General features: G+C 39.8%; 1 pseudogene; it reads left to right on the forward strand.

Annotated features, from left to right (window-relative positions):
* The first annotated feature begins 779 nt into the window (after nt 1-779).
* Nucleotides 780-1,047, forward strand: LOC133765264 (SS18-like protein 2; annotated as a pseudogene).
* Nucleotides 1,048-9,465: the final 8,418 nt, after the last annotated feature.

The following is a 9,465-nucleotide window of genomic DNA, read 5'->3' on the forward strand; positions in this document are numbered from 1 at the left end:
GTGAACCAACGGCAAAAGGAAGACCTTTCTCTCTGTCTCTCTCTCACTGTCCACTCTGCCTGTCAAAAATAAAATAAAAAAATAAATAAATAAAAATATGAACACTTTACTTAAGAAGTGTTTACAGATGCAGAGAAATCTAAATATTCAGTCTTGCACTACCCTAGCAAAATGTTGTAACACTGAGTAGTTAAGGCTTTGTTCTTTTCTTAGGAAACCTCTTAGGAACATTTTAACTCAATAGTCCATTTCTTCCTCCATGTCAAAACACTTTATTTCCTTTTGGTTTTGGAAACTCAGTTGTCTGAATTTTCTTATTCACAGTCTTTTCTTTGTTGGCTTCAGATTTTGCTATGGATTTTGCTAATGGAGCATAGTTTTCTCTGTGTCTGTCTCCCTCTCTCTTGCCCTTCACGTTCTGTCTTTCTTAGCACGCACAACACCAAAAAAAATACATACTACACACACACACACACAGTCTGAAACACACACACACAGTCTGAAGGGACTGCCTGGCTTCATTGATCCATTGTTAAGAAATATTGATTAAACACTTAATGTGTATCAGCAGCTCTTAAGATCTGAAGTTCTACAATAAATAAAGGAAACCAAACACCAGCTCTAAAGAAGCTTGTTCTAAAAAGAAGACAGATAACAAAAATATATAAAAATGTGCAGTGTATCAGATGGTGATGAGGCCTCTTGTGAAAAAACAATGACAGGAGAGTTGCATGATGCTCCATAGTTTCGGAGGTGGGGTTCTGCCCAGGCTCCCTGCGATGTCAGGGGCCTGCTTACCAGACTGGCTGAGGGACAGTGCAGAAGTCAATTAAGAGAGGACCCAGCGGCTCCCGGGAGAGAATGAGCAGCTCCCCTGCTGGGCAGTGGGGTACCATAACAACAGTCATCACAAGGGTAGGGTAAAATAAGTGCATCTAGAACCAGCTGATTCTCCACAGAAATCTCATTTATCTAGGTACTACTGCAGGTGCCAGCCCAGTCAGTACTTCAAAAGTAGCAAAAGAATCTTCTGGTTGGCTGTTGTGACGCGGAATTGAATATAACACAGCTTCAACGAATGGAGAGAGGATCTTTGCCAACTCAACTGCTCAAAACATGAATGAAACCTCTGTGGCTCTTTTAAAAACGTGAACATGTGAAGGAGGCTACTAACTTAACTATGTTCTTCATGAAAATGTTTATTTTAATAATTAAGCAGATTCCCTCGGTAGATTGTCCTGGATGTGCTCTTTTGTGAAATAAGAGCATATCTGGAGAACAAGGATGAAGTGGGCATCTTCAAGGTACATTTGTGTTTCAGCCTGGTACGATTCTACTGAGTTTTGGGTAATCAGCCTCAACTGGTGAAACTCTGAACTCTGACCTCGCACATGGACATGAGATTGTATGTTCCTTCCTACCAGGTATGTCATCCCTCTGACTGCTCTTTTCAGGTTGTTTTGAAACAAAACTTGCTTTTCAAAAATTAATAAATAACAATTCTGAAAGGTTTTATAAAATCTAAGACTTAGAATAGTCAAAACAATGGACTTAATATTATCAAGTATATAAAAGTTCATGATTCAGAAGACTCTCACTAAGTAATTCCAGAGGTTGCTGGAGCAACACATTTTTAGGAAATCAAGTCAGCAAAAATGATCTAACATTTAGAATTTGTTTCATGTATAATCCACATTACAAGAAATCAAACAGATGGGAAAATATTCCTTAAAGAAAAATTCTAACTTGCAAATGACAAAGGAATAATCTAAACAGAAAATCACTACAGTATTTTATAGCAAAGAATTAAATAATTCGTCAGGGAGATAATCACAATGCTAAATTAGGTGAAAGAATGAGAATTTTATAATGGAGTGATCAAGTTAACAACGCTGGAAAAATGATCAATCTAACATTATTTCACATCTCCCAACGTTGTAGAATAGGAGGTACAGAGAACGACCTGTTCCTGCCAGAAGAATTAAACCTTGAATCTAGTCATCCTCTAGAAATAGAAAGCAATTTACAGAAAATTCGGGAAATGGAGACATAAAGGACACTACAGGAGTACACTCAGTTTAATCGGATTGGATTCTGGTTAGATAAGCCAACTATAAGACATATTTTGGAGGCTCACAGAGAATTTTGACTAGTTCCTGGATATTACATTATTCTACAGAATTAATATGAATGTCACATGTGATAACTGACTGTGGTTATTCAGTCTCTTAGAAAATGTCCTTTATCCAGTTGAACTCAGCTTTGCCTTCTTTCTTTAAAATTCTAATGTATTGAAATCTAGACATCAAATAGCACATGTCATAATTTTTATATTTTAAAAATATTCTGGGGCCGGCACTGTGGCGTAGAGAGTAAAGTCACTGCCTGCAGTGCTGGCATCCCATGTGGGCGCTGGTTCTAGTCCCGGCTGCTCCACTTCTTTTTTTTTTTTTTTTTTTTTTTTTTTGACAGGCAGAGTGGACAGTGAGAGAGAGAGAGACAGACAGAGAGAAAGGTCTTCCTTTGCCATTGGTTCACCCTCTAATGGCCGCCGCGGTAGCCCGCTGCGGCCGGCGCACCGCGCTGTTCCGATGGCAGGAGCCAGGTGCTTCTCCTGGTCTCCCATGGGGTGCAGAGCCCAAACACTTGGGCCATCCTCCACTGCACTCCCTGGCCACAGCAGAGAGCTGGCCTGGAAGAGGGGCAACCGGGACAGGATCGGTGCCCCGACCGGGACTAGAACCCGGTGTGCCGGCGCCGCAAGGCGGAGGATTAGCCTGTTGAGCCACGGCGCCGGCTCGGCTGCTCCACTTCTGATCCAGCTCTCTGCTATGGCCTGGGGTAGCAGTAGAAGATGGCCCAGGTCCTTGGACCCCTGCACCCACGTAGGAGACCCAAAGGAAGCTCCTAGCTCCTGGCTTTGGATCAGTGCAGCTCCGGCCAATGGGGTAGTGAGCCAGCAGATGGAAGACTTCTCTCTCTGCCTCTCCTTCTCTCTCTCTGTAACTCTGACTTTGAAATAAATAAATATTAAAAAAAAATATTCTATGTGTATTTCTAAGAGACAAGGCATTTTTCTTGTTACTATTTTACTTCTAAATTTTTAGATTAAGAGTAGAATTTCATCCAAAAATTTCCCTTTTATCATTATCATTGTACAGACAGATATCTTCATTTTCCAGACACCTGTACACAAGTTAAGAGTTGGCTTGAGTGATAGACATGAAGTCAACGTCAGAGGCAGCCTTTTAAATAACTTCTCATACTCCCCACTTCATGGAATTCATATCTTTGTGTGATAGACGCCCCTCGAGTGAGAGCTGGACTTAATGACTCATTTTTAATTAATGGAATGTGACAGAAGTGATGAGATGTCACTTCTGAGATTAGATTATAAATGACTGGCTTCCCTATCAGTGCCTTGGCTCTCTCCTCCACTCACAGATCATTTGCTTTGCTTCTGGAGAAAGCCAGCTGCCATGACACAAAGCAGCCCCGCAGGGAGACCCACACAGGAGAACCAGGCTGCGGAGCTGGGTGGTATGCCACATGGCCTGAGTTGATTAAGTTCAGAAGCAGATCCTCACCAAGCTGAGCCATCAGATGACAGCATCGGCAGCCAACCGTTTGATTTGTACTTTGTGAGAAATGAATTCCGAGTCAGAACCACTCAGCTCTATCACCAGGAGATTCATGAGCCACAGAATTGGTGAGATATTAAGTGCCTCTTGCTATCAACTGCTAAGCCTCGAGCACTTTAGTATGCTTCTATAGAAAACTAACACCATCAGGATAAGAAAGGATAGTTAGCAACTTCCAGAAAGAAATGTGTCCTGGCCCAAGAGTGTTTTCTGGTCCTTTTCTCTTCCTTCTTAGGATCTACACATCACCAACCCCAACAGGGACAAGGGTCCTCTTGTGGATTCTCTCACACTCTTGTGTCTGCTTTTGGCTCGCCTATGTTTCTCTTACCTTATCCTTTCCCCATCTCTTTTTATTTTTATTTTAATACATTTCCATTGATAGTATAAGCCATTTCAGCTATTAGGATAACATTACATTCATTATTATAGTAATATGGAAATTTCCTGTCCCAGTGGATGAATGACCAAAATCGCTGGTATTAGGATGGTAAATGGAAGGTAAATATTTCACTCCTCTGCACTAGATGGAGTAAAATATTTCCTTTTCAAAGATGAAAGAGATGTCACTTCCTTGGGATATTTGGAAAAAAGAGGGCATAAGCAAACAGATGTTTTTGATTGTGGATATTTAATAGCTCTAGTCTGAAGCTAGCAGATTGGAATTGCTCTATCTTCAATTATCCAAGGTATTAAATCAGAAAAGAAAAATGCAACTCTTTGCTGTTTGGTTCAATGTCATGAAATCCATATACATGGATCTATGTGTTGTGTTTGTTTTAAAATCACTTCCCAACAGTGACAGCCCTGGTATGCTTACTTTGATTCACAACACTCCTTTGCAATCTGTTTCAAACAAAGATGGAATCACAATGAAACAGCATCAAATTGAATGATAGTGGCAGAGTCCATACAATGCTGAGCCAATAGAAACAGAAGTCTTACCCCCTGCATCTGTTGGTTGCATCGTTATCACCACCATGTGGAGTTTAATGGGTGACAGCCACTATTGTAAACAGGAGACATCCCTGAGCTCATTTAACTTTGATAGAAACTCTGGGAGGTGGGCACTACTATTATCTCACGTTAACATGAGGAAATGAGGTACAGGGGGCTAAATAACTTTCCCATGGTATCAGAGTTATGAAGTGGTTCCAGAGTTCATGTTTTTCATTCCTATACAATAACTTAATACCGCTATTTAAAGTAGTGTTTACCTTGCCTGAAATCACTATTAATATTGTTTAAACCAAAAGCAATGAGTTTATACACATTTTGTTTCATGCATTTCTGTGCATAGAAATGCAGAAACACAATGTGCTAATTAGCGATATGTGTGCATGTTTGATTTGTTTTTAAGTTTCCTTGCCAAGAACATAAGCAATGAGTCATAACCTTCACATAATATCATAAGCAGGGTTAGAAATTATGGACATCAATTAATGAGGGATAATCAAAGAGTCTTATTTTTCTTAATAGTCTCAATTTTTTAAGAACATAACACATATGTTCTATCTCAGCAATAATTGGATTATATTTATGAACCAAGTAAAGATTATGTTAATGATCATTACAATTTAATAACTGGATTTCCAGTTCAAAATATCATTATTAAAAACTCATTTGTCTTCAACATATATTTAAGTTTGCAACAATCCATAGTTTATTTATAATGTTAAGTTGAATCGTTTGGCCTAAATTTGCCTCTGTACATATTTTAAGTTTGGCCTAAATGTCTCCCCATTCCCAGTGAACTATAAGTTGTTATATAAACAGTCAGTAATCTACTCTTGTAACTAGTAGCTGAGTCTCAGCTAATCATGAGAGGTCAGCTGTTCAAACCGTTTTCAAATAAGTTAGACCTGAGCTGGAACTTATCAGGCTGTCTCTGTATCTCACTTCCTTTTCTCTGGCTATAAATGGAACTTGCCTGTGTGACAGAGTGGGGGTATTCTGAACCAATTTTGGTCTGGACTACTGCCCAATTTCACCATGGTAAACAAAGCCAATTATGATCTATAAAACTGGGCCAGCATAGTGGTATAGCAAGTAAAGCCGGCATCCTATACGGGTGCCAGTTTCTGCTCCAGCTGCTCCACTTCCAGTCCAGCTTCCTGCTAATGGCCTGGGAAAAGCAGTGGAGGAGAGCCCAAGTACTGGGACTCCTGCTACCCACATGGGACACCTGGAAAAAAATTCCTGGATCCTGGCTTCAGCCCTGGCAAGTTGTGGCCATCTGGGCAGTGAACCAGTGGATGGATGATCTCTCTCTCTCTCTCTCTTTCTCTGCAAATCTGATTTTCAAATAAATAATTAAATCTTTTTAAAAATCCATACAGCTACATTGGAGGTAGTTTTGCCTAATGGAAGCTTTGATGACTACAAATGGAGCTGAAGTAGCTGCTGGCTCTGAAGAGTACTTCATGGCACTGCTGATCTGATTCCTTTCGGGTCCTCTCTTTCCTCATGGACCCCTGAGGGTTGGCAGTAGGTTCCTCTAGGGCCAGACCTAGCTCTGGTTGCTTTGAACCCCTAGGTGTTTGGCTTTTGAATCCAGGGCCAATTTATGTTGTGAGAGAGCATATGATCCCTGGGCGTCATGATATAAGTAAGCAAGCTTATAGGTAGGCGTCACCCTAATTTAGTCCTACAAAACTGAACAGGGTTCAGTACATAAATAAAGGTAGCCTTACCCACAATAACCAGAGTTATGCCACAGAAGGAAACTTTTAACTCAGATAAAATTGCTTATCTGTGAAATATATTAGGAAAAAAGAGAGAGAGCCGAAACCTAGCAAAAAAAGCAATGCATGCATATCAAATTGGTGCCTGGAAAGCAGGTAAAAGACTAATTTAATCCAATCTGCCTTTGTTTAAAAAAAAAAAAAAAAAAAGCTCTTTGCAAAAAGTAAAGGAAGACTGAAGAAGCATACTAAGGACCCGATTAAAAAAAAAAAAGGGACTGGGCTATAACTAAATTAACCGTCACTGCTTTTCTCTTTATCCATCTTTACCTTAATTTTCCAAGCATTAACTTATTTCTCAATTACATTTTTTTGTTAAATGGAGCTAAAAGAACTGTGGAAAACATTGAAAATTTAATTCCTGATTCCCAAGACCTCTCTGCCAAAAACTGGTATAAAATCTTGTGGACAAACGGAGGATAGAAGCGTTTGATTCCTGGGTGGCCTCTGGGTCACTCTTGGTAGGAAACCACAGCTGTGCTGAGCTCAGTAACTGAAGGTAAAGGTTACCAATGTCATTTAGAGATGCCTGCAGTTCCTTGACACTTGGTTCACTGGATGCATGAGGAAATGAAACTCATATGAAAAGAGTAAGAAATATAATCCCTAAGTTATTGTTATGCTTAAGAGCTAAAATGAAATTAAAACAAAGTGCTGGGCTGGACCTTGACAGCATACTCAGCTCAGGTTTCAGTCATCCTGAGCTTTGGCTTCCAGCCTCAAAGCCATTCCCACCCCATGGGAAAAACCAGGCAGGGGCAACAGAAAGGACTTGTATGTCCTGTGGGTCCTGACATGGGGGGAGACCAGGCAGGGAGCTAGATAGGGTAGGTGAGTTGGAATTTCTGCCAGCCCTAAACTGTGACTCTATCCCTGTACCTGTCAATGTAATATGCCCACTTTCCCATGATCCACCTGTGTCTCACCCAGGACCAGGAAGGAAGAGAAGCCATCATGGCCACATGGAAGTCCACATGGAGGTGCCACGAAACCCCCAAGAAAGCCACACACACTCTAAACTCCACCCCACTTGTCTATTCAATTATGGTACCACCCTCATCTCATAGAAGAGGCTGATAATGCGGGAGGGGCCCTTCTTTTGCTCTTGACCATACATAGAGATACTTCTCTGGCCTCCTCCCACTCTCCTCATAGGCACATTTCTGGCTCACTCATGCCAGGTATCTCTTCATGTAGGGTGGCCCACACTCACACTGTTAAACACATCCTGCTTTCATTGGTACACTGTATTTATGCCTCTGCTTTGAAATCTTAACCATGTGGGGAGGGGGCAGAAATCTGAAATAAAGATGAAAATACTTAAGTCTATTGCAGTTACCAAGAGGTAGTTAATATGGGAGAAGGACAGAACCAGGAGACTATTAAAACTGTAGGGTCTAATGTAAACAAATTACTTCATTTGGTCGATCAGCATCATCAGCTTCTGAGGAGCCTTTGCTAAGAATGGATTCAGTAACCAGTTTAGGAATCGTGTCTTTGGGTTTTAAACATCACACAGTGGAAAAGCATATTTGGGTAGATACAGGACCCACAGCTAACTATGGAAGAAAGACACACAACTGTATATCATTCAGAAGTACAAGAGGTTATTCTCCCTGATGAAACAGCAGACTGATGGACTAGAGTAAAACCTCTATCAAGTCTTTCTATCTGAGAAGGGACACTGACTCCACCTATAAATGCAAGGTGCAACATCCTGCATGACAGAGCTTGAGTGCTTTGTGTGCAAACCACGGGGGACTGACTTTCTGATGACCCCACTATTCATCTACTAAATATGCCCATCACCCAGCCCATCTCATTCCATGTAACTTTGAGCTACAGTCAACTTTATGAAATTTGCTCTCTTAACTTCCCCTGGTGGGTCTTAAAGATGCTAATAAAAACATTAGATTAATTAATTTTAAAACATGGAAAAAGGCAAAAGAGTCAAAGTGACTCATCCAGCAAGATGGAAATTATCAATGGCTATTTACAAATATGGTCAATAGAGAACAGTGATGAGGTTAAAACAAAGACCTTAATATGGCTCTGCGAAGGTTGAGTGGGCCACAAAAGTCCTGCTGGTTCCCCAACATTAAAGGATTCCAAACAAATTGTTCCTATGTATTACATTTCACAGAAATTTCCAGGTAGTATGCAGGAATCAAAATGAGCAACCCAGCTAACAATTACTTAGGACAAAAATCAGTAAGGTCAATCAAAAAATGGGCAAGTGTCCTTGGCTAGATCCCTTGCTGGGGTGAGATGACAATTCATAGATTTGTCCTAGTTTTGGAATTCTTTTTCAGTGACTTAAACTCTTTAAGTCATGGTAAGTGATAGTGTTTGGATGCCTGAGTCATTTCTATGTTACAATACACTAATATATACATTAGCACATTGCTGTTAAGACAGTATAGAGAAGCTAAATATATTTGAGTCTTTAAATAAATAAGAAAAATATTTGTTATGAGAAGGTCCACATATCTAGAAATTATGAAATGGTGTTTGTCTACAGAATACTGGTTCAAAATTACTAAGCATTAAATTCTCATCAATATATAGTAATTAGAATTAGAAGTAACAGAAATAAAGTATGCTGTATTTCAGTGAGGAAAGTTATAAAGAAGGCATGAGGATGTATTTTTTTAGTTAAGAAAAAAAGTAATTTTATCCAGTTTGGAGATTGTTTGAGCATGCTTGCATAAATGAATTATAACTGAGTAAAATTGAAATGCTAAACTATACAATTTAAATTAACCCATGATATTGGCTCAAGTCAGATTACCTATGATAATCCATTTAATAAATAGTATTGTGCACCTGAATTGGAAAACCAAATTTCTTACTGAAGAGGATACAAATCCAATGTTAAGTGAGGAAATATGGATGGCTTTCTGGTTCATCCTGAGTCGTTCAGATTCCCATCATTAAAAGTTGTATACTCCACAATTCACTGCGGGATAAAAATGTAAACCCCAGGAAAAGCTGGATTCTCCAGATGTATCCCAAGTTGTATAATGGGCCTAAAATTAAAAATGTTGCTGAGTAGCCATGTGCTGACTACTTACACATGT

The sequence above is a fragment of the Lepus europaeus genome, chromosome 8 (assembly GCF_033115175.1).
Source record: "Lepus europaeus isolate LE1 chromosome 8, mLepTim1.pri, whole genome shotgun sequence".
NCBI lineage: Eukaryota > Metazoa > Chordata > Mammalia > Lagomorpha > Leporidae > Lepus > Lepus europaeus.